Below are 13,426 nucleotides of genomic sequence, written 5' to 3' on the forward strand. Positions count from 1 at the left end.
AATCGTCCATGTGATGCAACATCCCATGAAATTCCCAAGGCCCAACTTTCACCTTGATCCAAAACTTTGGTAGACCATGACAAAAGGAAATAGTTTCCTCTCTTAATTTAGCTCTCTCTTTTGTCATGGCCCACCAAAGTTTTGAATATTAGTAAAAGTTGGGCCATGGGGGTTTCATAAGGTGTTGCATCTCATAGACCATTTAGATTTTGGGTTCATATCACAGGTGACGAGTTCTAAAAAAAAGTTCTCACGAGAACAGGTGAGAACCCGTGTGCAGCGTTCCTCTCTCTCTCTATATATATATATATATAGAGAGAGAGAGAGAGTAATGGTCTCCTGCAAACTGTACCGCAAGAAGTTTATATGCAAGCCTTCATGTAAGCTGTAGGATGACGAGAATGGGTGAAATTCAACTTCATTGAGAGAGGGAGAGTCTTCAAAAAAAGACTTTCTCCTACACTCACGGAGAGAAATTTGGAATTGTAAGAGAATTTCCTACGAAAGCCTTTTGCATGAAGATCATGTGAAATCCTTTCTGTGTGGATGTTTGTGATAAATCCAACCCGTCCATCCATTTTTCAAAATCATTTTAGGATATGCGACCAAGAATGAGGAGGTTCACCGTAATTTTCTTCCTTCTCATGGAGGTCAGGTTCTTTGCCCCCTTCTATCCACCTTCACACACACACACACACAGATTCCGCTCTATAGTTGCCTTTTCTCAAAGGTCAGTTATATAAGATCATGAGATGGGCCATTTTCTATTAGATAGTTGTTCTATTTCTCTAATCCATCCATTTATTTTGTACACATACAACAGCTTCGGCTCAAGCGTTAAGACGAGCTTGCCAAATGGATATACGTTTTGAATGTAACACATACCTCATGGATGGGACCCATAGTTACTAACAGTTGCTAATAGTGACAACTCTGGAACTATTATGAGTAACGGACATGACAATACTTTGGAAGCTGATAGCAGCGATGGAATTGGGCTTAATGGGAATAATGGAAGCGTCAATTTGAAGCCCAAAGACATTATTCTTGGACTTTCTTATAATGCCTGTGATAAAATTGTGAATAAAGCTCATATGATAAAATTCTTAGACTCTGCATTTCTATCAAGCAGTGGAACAGAATAAAGCTTAACCTAAAGCTCATATGACACGTTAGACTCATTAGTCTCATATGAAACATTAGATTCATTAGTTTGCAATCTACTCAAAAGTAACAGGTAGATGACTTGGATATTGTTTAGTGGAATTTATTCTTTTATTTGTTATCCAAACCCTTTTTTCTTTTTTCAGGCCATTTGCTCATTCACTCTCGCGAGTGTTTTTTTTCTTCTTTGAATTGTATATTAATTTTCATTTTTGAATTTTTGTGTACCTTTCAGGGATGGATTTGGACTGTGAATTTAGCCCTCTCAACAAAAGAAAAGTGAGGTCACCATGAGGTCATTGGAATTTGGAATGTATTTCAAGCAAGGGATAGCTGATGCAACAAAAAGAGCTTTGACTGAGTAGACCTCGTCACATCAAGTTGTGTGAGTTTCAAATTGAGCTACTTAGCTTTAAAATTCTGGCAAATGAAAATTCAGTCTTTTATAAATGTTACCAACCATAGTGTAGCACCTCTTCTTATGCATGTTGAACATCTAAACCATTCATTAAGTAAGCCTCACTGCTCATACCATAATTCTAAAACTTGGTGGCTTGACTCAAAACTCACCCAAGTCAACTCGGCTAGAGAAGATTTCGAGCCAAGACTCTTGGAAACTTGCTGACAAGCGTAGCTCACCCAAGTCAACTCAGGAATTTTACTTTGTTTTAAAGATCATGGAATTTCTAACTATGATGGATGATTCCTTTGGACGCTCCGTGTTGGGGGAGTTCCTGGTGTCCGCTGTGAGAGACGGGGATCTTCAAGAAGCCAAGGCTCTCTTAGAATATAATCCTCGCCTTGCAAGGTACTCGACTCTCGGCATTCGTAATTCTCCTCTCCATTATTCTGTAGCGCAAGGCCACTACGAGGCGATTCATTTAGTTTTTGTTTCCCATTTGATCCCAACTGGTTATTAAATTCATGGGCCTTTGTAGATTTTCTAAACTGATTGTATTGGCCTTTTCCTTTAGATTGTTTCTCGATTGGTTGAGGCTGGTGTTGATGTTAATCTTAGGAATTATCATGGGAAGGTAATATCAATCTTTTCTATTTATGCAATTTAGACGATTTTCTTCTGTTTTTTCAATTTGTTCTTTTTTAGCATTTTCTACTTAGAAGTAACCCTTCAACAACAACCAAAAAGAAAAACGTAGAAGTTGGAAGTAAAAATATTTTGGTATCAATTTATACTTCATTTTGAATGCCTATCACCTACATTTTCCATTCATCAATCTCTAATAAGAGGATTGCTACTGTGACAAAAAATTCATGTCAAGTCTGTGCTAATTGTCAGAAAATAAAACCTGAAGTTAATTCTGTGCAAGTCTAGCAAAGCAGGATTTGATTGACAAAACAGAATTCATACTGAATTAGTGGAAACGTTATAATTTAGTGACCAGAGGACAAATTCTAACAAGCAAAACAGAGGATCCATCTTTAATTTTTTTGTGGGCTGAAGGTTTTTAGAGATATCAACTCACCTGAGAAGGAGTGGCATGGACTGCAAATCCATTAATGATGTGATTTTGAAAGAAAGATAAATTAGTAGATCCAATTCCACTTTTATGCAGGTGAGCTTAATTCTGATGTATTCATGGCTTTTCAAATGACATTCTCCATTTATTTATTTTCTACTTTGAAATGGTGTTTGTATTTTGATTCTTATTGTCATTATTTTCTTAAAGTAATTTCTTCATGGGTGTTGAGTTTTTGTGAAGTGTAGAATGCTTTTATTGTGAAATTAGATGCATAAACTGGATCTCAAAGAGAAGAAGCTGTATTGGATTTTCTTTAATTTTGCGGTTGAGGTAAGCCTTGCTGTTTCTTGGATTTTTAAACAGGGAGATTTCTAACCTGGTACAGGACATGAATTTTCTTCCTGTGCGTAGCTCAAGAATGGGATACCTTGCACAATGATCCGGTGATCCTTGCAGTTCGCTATGTTATAAAGATGCAACGGTCATAATACTGAGGTCATGGTTTTTTCCTCATTGCACCATGTTATAATATCTGTACTTTTTCATTCTTTGAGAGAATTTTGAGTGGAAATGGAATCACTATGGGCCCCCTGGAACTCCATTACTTCTGCACTAGTCTTAAGTGATAGTGGCCATACATCCATGTGTTCTTTTACCTGTGGTTTGAGCATGGTAGGCCAGCAGTTGTATCTTGGAACATAAGGCTCCAATTTATCCAGCTCCAGATAATGGTGACATGCTGGTGAGGTAAAATAGATCATTTTAAATTCTATAACACATGGCTATATGGTGACTGCGAGTTGATAAGGCTTGGACTCTGATTTCTCCTTTCTTTTCCATAGTAATGATTTTTTTTTTTTTGGAGTTCTTCTTCTTTGTTTCTGCAATGGTATGTTGATTTCTTATAAGTCGACATCCTGATGGTTTAAGTGTTTGGAATTGTGGCTGGTATTTTCTCTCGAGTTCTCATCATGTTTAGGAATTGGGCTACTTGAGCTGGTCGTGTTGGGGGTCTTACTATCCAGGGGATGGTTTTTGTACAGCTATTGTTTCTTTTAGTTCCTTTTCGTTCTCTCTTTTGTTGTATTTTCTTTTCTTTTGGTAGTCTGCTCTCTCTCTCTCTCTCTCTCTCTCTCTCTCTCTCTCTCTTGTTTTGTTCAGGCTGGTGCTAAACATGTTTATGCGGTGGAGGCATCTAAAATGGCAGAATATGCACGCTGGCTTATTGTTGGGAATCCATCATTGAGAGAATGGATTACGGTGTGATTTTATTTTGCAGTTTAAACTTAATACCTGACTTTTTTGAGTTCTTTACCAAACTCACCTAGTTCTCATTTTCGTCAAGATTTTTGTTCTTTATATTATAGGTGATCAAAGGTAAAGTTGAGGATGTTGAATTGCCTGAGAAAGCAGGAATTCTAATTTCTGGGGCTATATGATTCAGAAGGGTGTTGCAGGGAACACAAATCCATTGCCAAAATATCATATCTGAGGCAACATGATTGTGTTGAGATTTCCATCTTATTTCCATGGTTTCTTTATTTGTGTTGAAATTTCAAGTCTCTTGGACTGAGGGAAAAAACCCATCTCTGTTTTTCTTCTTTCCTTTTCTTTTCTTTATGTTTTTTCATGTTTTACGGATTGGGATTCCAAGTCTATTTGACTGAGAATTGAAGACTCTTTCTGGGTTTTCTTGGGTTTTATTTGAGAGGAAAAACCCATTAAAATATTGTAGCTAATGTTGTGGATCTGACTGACTATGCACAGGTTTATGAATGGGTTAAAATAAATGATTTAGCCTTAGTTGTTGAGAACTGAGGTTAAAAGTGAATTTAGCCTCAGTTGATGCCAACAAAGGCTAAATTCATCTTTAGTCTCAGTTTTGCCTCAGTTACCTAAACTGAGACTACAACTCCTGTGGCTAAAGGCTTTAGCCTCGGTTGTTGAGAACCGGGGTTAAAAATAGATTTAGCCTCGGTTGTTGAGAACCAGGGTTAAAAATAGATTTAGCTTCAATTGGAGGCAACTGAGGCTAAAATTTTGATTTAGCCTTATTTTGAGAAAACTAAAGCTAAAAAATTTCTTTTAGCCTCACTTGAAGAATCGAGGCTATAAAAGTTATTTTAGCCTCGGTTGCTAAAACTGAGGCTAAAGCCTTTAGCCACGGGGGTTTTAACCTCAGTTTGAACAACTGAGGCAAAACTGAGGCTAAAAAGGCTTTAGCCTCAGTTTTTAACCGTTTTAGCCATAGTTTTGAACTGAGGCTAAAGCCCCCTTTTCTTGTAGTGTAATTGTTGATCTTCAGCAGGTTGGGCTATGGGCTTGCAAGAGTGCAGACCTCAGACTATGCTGATGGTGCAACGGTGTATGGGTGTGTGAGATCTGTCGAGCTTCTTCACGAAGCCCATACAAGCAAGGCCCGACAGGCATGGGCTAAATCACAAGCCCAAAAATAGGCTAGACTGCTCTGCAACAACTGCTGACTTGTTACACCGTAGTCCCAAACACGTAAATGCTTACCTTCAGTCGCTCACCTTCTATAATTGGACATGTTAGGCAGTGGCCTCATATTTATCAACAGCATGCTCTACCACATTCTCATCCACACATGCAACAACGTAACATTAAGTGGTGCCAGGATCAATGCCCTGGAGAAGAGCCCCAACACCGATCGCATACACGTGCAAGACTCAATGGACGTGCGTATCATAAGCATAGGCATAAAGACCAATCAGCCTAGGTGCCCGGAACCAGTGGATTGAACTTCTTGCACGCAAGCCCGGACATGGAATAACATGAGATAACACATTATAGTCAGCACATGTGATGTAGACCAGGTCGCTTTCATGGCAAAGATGGATCAAAGAAGGCCCGATCGGAGGCGGAAATGATCCGGACCGTTAAGATCTTAAATTGGTCCTATCTCGTAAATCAAGATGAGTTTTTAATTTAAGGTAGGAGAAGCTACTTAAGCCAATCAACCTGCTATGCCAGGTTGCCCATGCTGGATATACGAAATTCAATTAGATTCGATGGTCAAAAGTCCCATTTAATTTCATTTTTTAAATAGTAAATTTTAGTTGGAGTATAACATTTGATCATTTGAGTTGTAGGAGTCGTGCCCAACATGAAAAGGGCTTAGAAAAGTTAGGAGAATAACGTGGTTAGGCCAGATTGGACACTTACTATTTTTGCCAAAAATCATGGAGTCTAGTAGGAATGGAGACCAACTATAAACAGGAAGTTAACTATTTATAGTAAGTCATGTTTTAAGGTGTTTTAGTTAGAGTCTAAATCTAAAACTCCGTTCTAAGTTTGAGATCATTATTTAAAAGGTTGTAATTTTTTATTTTGTTATGATCAATTAAATTATTTCAAATTTATTAGGAATTATTCCTGCTTTTATCCCTCATACGTTCAAGGAATCTCTTTGAGGAGTCTAGAGAGCTTCATGGATTCAAAATGGTTATTCCCTGAGGAAGACGATGATCGACCTCATTATGTCCCTCTCAATGCCAAGTGGTATCAGAGCAAAGCTTTCTCCTTGGATCTATGGCTTCTAATGAGGGGTTGAGCAACATTCCCATGGACAGTGCTCTAGAGAATTTTCCTTTAACAATAGTGACTTTCAAAGTGGCGCAGCAAGATAATCGGCGAGCCATGTAAGGGTTGTAGGTTGTTTTTGATCACACGACGGAGAGTCTCGGGCAACCCCATGTTCATGACGGTAATCTGCCCCTGGTAGGTGCTAAAATTCATAATCGCATCAATCACAAGGCGATGCCATCAGTGAACCGCAGGATCACACCTGAGGAGGCGGGATACAACAACGAGGAGATCGACGACATGATCCTCCTGTTGAGGGTCAAATATTGCATATAAGACCCCATTTATATCTTGGTTTTATGAACATGATACTGCTTAATGTCATATTTTACTCATGTTTGTGTTGCAAGGTGAATTTAAGAGCTTGGATTGAAAAGGATGTTAAAAGCATGGATTTAATGCTCAAGAATCACCAAAGAAAAGGTTAGATCTTAGAAGACTAAAAATGAAGAATTCACATGCCAAATATCTAAGAAAACCAAGTGAGGAATGAAGAGAATTGAATACTTAAAGTGAAGAAAAGGAACCCTAAAAATCTGCCAGCTTTAACTAGTATAAGCCCTCTTTCGACCAGTCTATGGCTCTTGATCGACTAGTCGAAGAGTCCTCGACTCGAACTCCAGCAACATAAACTTTTAATTTCACACGATCCTCGACCAGTCGAAGACTTTCCTTGACTACTCGAAGGTGCCCTCAACCAGTCGAAGGTTTTCCTCGACTCGTCTAAGGTTACGTAGACAACACACCGACTACTTAAATTTGAGGCGATTTCTGGATTTTTCCAACTCGGTGCAAAAGTTGGAGTTGTAAAACTATAAATAGGGATCCCTATGATGTTCTTAGGCATCTTCTAGGGTTTGAGGAGTGGAGCAAAAGGGTGGAGCCGCCATCCGGGAGTTTTTCTTCTTCTTCCTTAGTTGATGTTTTGTTTAAGAGTTCTTAGTTCAATCATGTTTATGGTTGGCTAAACCTCTTACTTAGGGCTAAGAGGTAAAACTTGTAGCATGATTGGGATGTTTGCTTTGTTTTGATTCATGTTTTGTTGAACTCTCTAGGATTCTAGTTTGATTATTAAGGAATATTTTTAGTTTTTAATGGTTTGTTGCGACAAATTACAATGGATCTGCGATAGTTTGAAATATCTTCTTTTCCTGAATTGAGATTGTGAAATTAGGAAATCATGTTGTTCACCATTTCCCTTGGGCATGGTAGGATGATGGAATCCTTTATAATCTTCACAATTCTCTTATGATTGGTTGTGGGATTGGTAAATCTTGTTGTTTGCCTTGTCTCCTGGGCATGGTTAGGTGATGGAATCACTTCCAAATCCTCACAACTCTCATCTATTGATGATTAGATCCATGAGAAGTTCAAAGATCTGACAAATCACTTCTTACCAAATGGATAGGATAGGACTCTGATTCCAGTTGTGTCCTTGAATCAAGCAAGGTAGCCTCCCAATTGCTACAACTGGATCCTTGGAAACCCTAGTTACCACCTTTGAATTTATAAGTTTCAATTACCTTATTCAAAATCACTTTCTCAAATATTTCAAATTTAGGTTTACATCTTCTTCTAGTTCTAGCTCTAGTTACTTTCAGAATACACATGAGATTAGTCCTTGTGGATTCGACCTCGGTCTTACCGAGATTATTACTACATCGCGACCTTACACTTAGGGTTGTGAACAAGTTTTTAGCACTGTTGTCGAGGAACTAACAGTTGCGTTTTTATGAGATTAGCTAGTTTTGGAATTAGTTTAAGATTAGAGTTTTTCTATCTTCTATTTTTAGGATTAGGTTTTTCTGAATTATTTTAGAAACTAACTTACCTTCTAATTCTAGGTTTAGAAACTTTCCTTTTCTATTTTTAGATTCTAACTTTTTCTCTTTTTAGAAACTTTCTATTTTCTGTTTTTAGGAACTTTTTTTTTTTTTTTTGAAACTTGGTTGCTTTTTTTTTTTAGAAACTAATTCACTTTCCTTTTTCTTTTACAAGATCCTAACATAGATCTCCTTCAATATGGTAACTTCCTTTTAACTTCTCCTCTACTTACTTTTCATATTGCTATAGGATTTTTTTTTTTTTTTTTTTTTAAGGATTAGATTCAGAGTTAGGGTTTCATCATGCAAGAGTGGGAACGTCAGTATGCTGAGATAGCTAAGAGACATTAGGAGAGGATGTATGATGATTATGATAGGAAACAACCTATGTCTCAAATTTTTTTTGAAAATATCATCGAGAACCAACTAGAATATGAAGCTCCACCAGTTAAGAAGTCCTTACGTGATCATATGCGGGAGAATAATTATACTTCACGGATTAAGAAAACAGTAAGTGAATGTTAGAGTCATCGTTATCATGAGAGAGAGAACTATTATCACCCATCAAACAAGAAGAAAACAATGGGAGATTATATTATGGGTGATAATATGTACCAACAACCATCAAATTCTCCCACCTATGACACGTATGACTATAATCAGTAGAAACATCAATGTTGGGAAGATGAACCAGCAATACACCATAGTGAGAATTCTCTTGGGTCCTCTACCATTGAAACCTAACCAGAAATGATCCAAAAGGAGTCACTTCAGGGTTACACAGACGATTTTGCTAGAATCAGAAGAATGGTAGAAGCGCTTGAATCGTGCCTCGATAAGCTAATTGAGGTTAGTTCACCCCAGCCTCAACCCAATCCAATTCTTCATTCCCAACTCCGTACTTATGAATAGTGGAAACATCAAGATTAGAAAGTGAATCAACAATGCATCATAGTGACAATTCTCTTGGGTCCTATACCTGTGAGATCCAACAAGAAACGGTTCAAGAGAATTTACTTCAGAATTCCACACAAACTCTAGAGCTCATCCACCAAAACACACTCCAAAGATTTCTAGAACTTATAAAAGATATACAACAGTGGGGTTCACGTGATGCGATTATGGAGAATACTAAAATTGAGAATGAAGAGTTGGATTGTATTAATGAGCATATGGTTCAATTTTCTGAAGAGTCGATCTCGATGGCAGTCTAAAGGAATGATCAAGAGATGTGGGTGTCTTTCAAATATAATGATACTGACACACTTCACTCATATAACGCACTTGGTTTCAATGATGAGGAAGAGGTTAGTTTATTCGAACCTCAACCCAATCTAGGAACAGAATGTGAGGAAAGCAATCCCAGTCCATATGTGTACTGCACTGAATTGGAAGATGATGAGTATTGGGATGACAATCATGAATGTATAGCTCAAATCCCCCTGGATTCATTCTCAAGTTTGGCCCATATCAATGATCAAGAGGTTCAAGAAGTTGTCGACCATAGTGATATACTCCACCCATCTGACATGGCCAAATTAAATGTACGTGGAGGATGAACCACTTTCAACTAACCCTTCTAACTTTTGTGAGATATGTTTGAACCACTCCCTTAAATAGAATGACAATATGATTTGGGAGATGGACGAGTTGCTAGATATGACTCTAGAATTTGAAACCATCCATTGAGGCCACCATCTGAGTTATCAACCCTTGACAATACAACGCCTTTACTGAGTAGTACATATAAACAGAGTCTTTACATCAATTCTTCGCTTGTTGATTTTCAATCAACCTATGTAAGGCAAGACAAGATACATCTGGTGATGATTTATTCTCACTATGATGAAGAGAAAGAGATCATGCTTCCATCCACTTCTAGAGATGATGGAATCCATAGGCAAATCATCACAAACTTCAATGTGGAAAATGAGTCACTCTCAGCTAAAATTTTCAACTCTTTGGATGATTGCTTGGCACACTTTGTAGATTCAAACGATCCTATGATAAAAGAAATAATGGATGCCTCGCAAGACAATACCTCGATAGTTGTAACCTACTGAGAAAACCCTTATTTTGAAACCTCTCCTTCCCCAAATCTTAAATGTTTACCATTAAAGGAGGAGCTAGAAATTGAACCGGAGCCTGAAACTTCGGAATGTGTCGAGACTACATCACTTTTTGAGATTTTTCTGAATTTCATCTATGCGTAGTCTCTAATTCACCATGTTATGCGAACATTGAAACTTTTTCTATCACAAGTGAATCATATATACTTTGAATACCTCAGGAGATTAAAAAGAAACCGTTCAATATCCCAAAAGCACGTTGGTACTCTTCGATCGTCATTTTTCAATATGGATTGTTAATCTTTCCAAATTGCGCAATCCAATGGAGACCCTTATAACTCCATCCTTTGATGTCGGATTGGGTGAATTTTTGGTCATCTGAATGGTACTTTAATGCTCTTTCATTCCTGCCTAGAATCGTCATATTCCGAGACCATTTGGGCATCTGTAAATGGGATCGTCGTCGTTGGTCGTGAATGTTTCCTTCATCTCCTTGTCTAATAGTAACCGTCATAACTCTCTATTCAGAGGTCAAATTTATACAATTTTAAGACGTTGGAATGATAACTTGCCAAGCTTCCAAATGGGACCAGAATTGCTTAATTCAGAGACCGTTCTATATTCTAAAAGCACATTGGTACTCTTCGATTGTCATTTTACAATATGAATTGTTAATCTTTCCAAATTGCATGATCCAATGGAGACGCCTATAACTCCATCCTATGATGTCGGTTTGGGTCAATTTTTAGTCAACTGAATGGTACTTTAATATACTTTCATTCCTGACTGGAATTGTCGTATTCCGAGATCATTTGGGAATCCGTAAGTGGTATCGCAGTCGTCGGTCCTGAATGTTTCCTTCATCTCCTTGTCCAATAGTAACCCTCATAACTCTCTATTTTGATGTCAAATTTACACAATTTAAGAACATTGGAATGGTACCTTGTCAAACCTCCTAATAGGACCAGAATTGCTTAATTCTGAGACTGTATGATATCCCTAGAAGCAGGTTGGAACTCTTTGGTCATCATTTTTCAATATGGATTCTTAATCTTTCCAAATTGAACAATCCAACGAAGATGCCTATAACTCCATCCTTTGATGTCGGATTGGGTCAATTTTTGGTCATCTGAATGGTCCTTTAGTGCTCTTTTATACCTGACTGGAATCGTCGTATTTCGAGACCATTTGGGCATCTGTAATTGAGATCGTAGTCGTCGATTTTGTATGTTTCCTTCATCTCCTCGTGCAATAATAACCCTCATAACTCTCTTCAGAGGTCGAATTTAGACCATTTTAGGTCATTGGAAGGGTAAATTGTCAAACTTCCAAATGGGACAATAATTGTCTAATTCAGAGACCGTTCAATATCCCAAAAGCACGTTGGCCCTCTTCGATCATCATTTTTCAATATGGATTGTTAATCTTTCCAAATTGCACGATCCAACGGAGACCCCTATAACTCCATCCTTTGATGTCGGATTGGGTGGATTTTCGGTCATCTTAATGGTACTTTAGTGCTCTTTCATTCCTGCCTGGAATCATCGTATTTCGAGACTATTTGGGCATCTGTAAGTGGGATCGCAGTCGTTGGTCGTGAATGTTTCCTTCATCTCCTTGTCCAATAGTAACCCTCATAATTCTGTATTCAAAGGTCAAATTTATACTATTTGAAGACGTTAGAATGTTAACTTTTCAAGCTTCCAAATGGGACCAGAATTGCTTAATTCAGAGACTGTTCTATATTCCGAAAGCACGTTGGTACTCTTCGATCATCATTTTACAATATGGATTGTTAATCTTTCCAAATTATGCAATCCAATGGAGACGCCTATAACTCCATCCTATGATGTCGGATTGGGTCAATTTTTGGTCATCTGAATGGTACTTTAATGTACTTTCATTCCTTACTGGAATCGTCATATTCCGAGACCATTTGGGCATCCGTAAGTGGTATCGCAGTCGTCGGTCCTGAATGTTTCCTTCATCTCCTTGTCCAATAGTAACCCTCAGAACTCTCTATTTTGATGTCAAATTTACACAATTTAAGGACATTGGAATGGTACCTTGTCAAACTTCCTAATAGGACCGGAATTGCTTAATTCTGAGACTGTCTGATATCCCCAGAAGCACATTGGAACTCTTCGATCGTCATTTTTCAATATGGATTGTTAATCTTTCCAAATTGTACGATCCAACGAAACTACCTATAACACCATCCTTTGATGTCAGATTGGGTCAATTTTTGGTCATCAGAATGGAACTTTAGTGCTCTTTTATACCTGACTGCAATCGTCATATTTCGAGACCATTTGGGCATCCGTAATTGAGATGGCAGTCGTCGGTCCTTTAAGTTACCTTCATCTCCTCATCCAATAATAACCCTCATAACTCTCTCTTCAGGAGTCGAATTTAGACCATTTCAGGTCATTAGAAGGTTAAATTGTCAAGCTTCCAAATGGGACCATAATTGCCTAATTCAAAGACCGTTCGATATCCCAAAAGCACATTGGAACTCTTCGATCCTCATTTTTCAATATCGATTGTTAATCTTTCCAAATTGCGAGATCTAACGGAGACCCCTATAACTCCATCCTTTGAATTCAGATTGGGTCAATTTTTGGTCATCTGAATGGTACTTTAGTGCTCTTTCATTCCTGAATAGAATCGTCGTATTTGGAGACCATTTAGGCATCCGTAAGTGGTATCGCAGTCCTCGGTCCTGATTGTTTCCTTCATCTCCTTGTCCAATAGTAACCCCCATAACTCTCTCTTCAGAGGTCGAATTTAGACAATTTCAGGTCATTGGAAGGGTAAATTGTCAAGCTTCCAAATGTGACCATAATTGCCTAATTCAGAGACCGTTCGATATCCCAAAAGCACATTGGAACTCATCGATCGTCATTTTTCAATATGGATTGTTAATCTTTCCAAATTGTGCGATCCAATGGAGACCCCTATAACTCCATCCTATGATGTCAGATTGGGTCAATTTTTGGTCATTTGAATGGTACTTTAGTGCTCTTTCATTCCTGACTAGAATCGTCGTATTCGGAGACCATTTGGGCATCCGTAAGTGGGATCGCAGTCCTCAGTCCTGAATATTTCTTTCATCTCCTTCTCCAATAATAACCCTGATAACTCTCTATTCAGAGGTTAAATTTGTACTATTTCAAGATATTGGAATGGTAACTTGTCAAGCATCCAAATGGGCCCAGAATTGCTTAATTCAGAGACCGTTCGATATCCCAAAAGCACTTTGGTACTCTTCGATCATCATTTT

At 38.0% G+C, this 13,426-nt stretch overlaps 1 long non-coding RNA gene across 1 annotated transcript; it reads left to right on the forward strand.

The window, feature by feature from the left end:
- Nucleotides 1-2,767: 2,767 nt before the first annotated feature.
- Nucleotides 2,768-4,395, forward strand: LOC131246076 (uncharacterized). Its single transcript, XR_009171146.1, has 2 exons — nt 2,768-3,905; nt 4,013-4,395. It is a non-coding gene; the product is annotated as an uncharacterized LOC131246076 (long non-coding RNA).
- The last annotated feature ends 9,031 nt before the right edge of the window (nt 4,396-13,426 follow it).

This window comes from Magnolia sinica, chromosome 5, assembly GCF_029962835.1.
Source record: "Magnolia sinica isolate HGM2019 chromosome 5, MsV1, whole genome shotgun sequence".
Classification (NCBI taxonomy): Eukaryota; Viridiplantae; Streptophyta; class Magnoliopsida; order Magnoliales; family Magnoliaceae; genus Magnolia; species Magnolia sinica.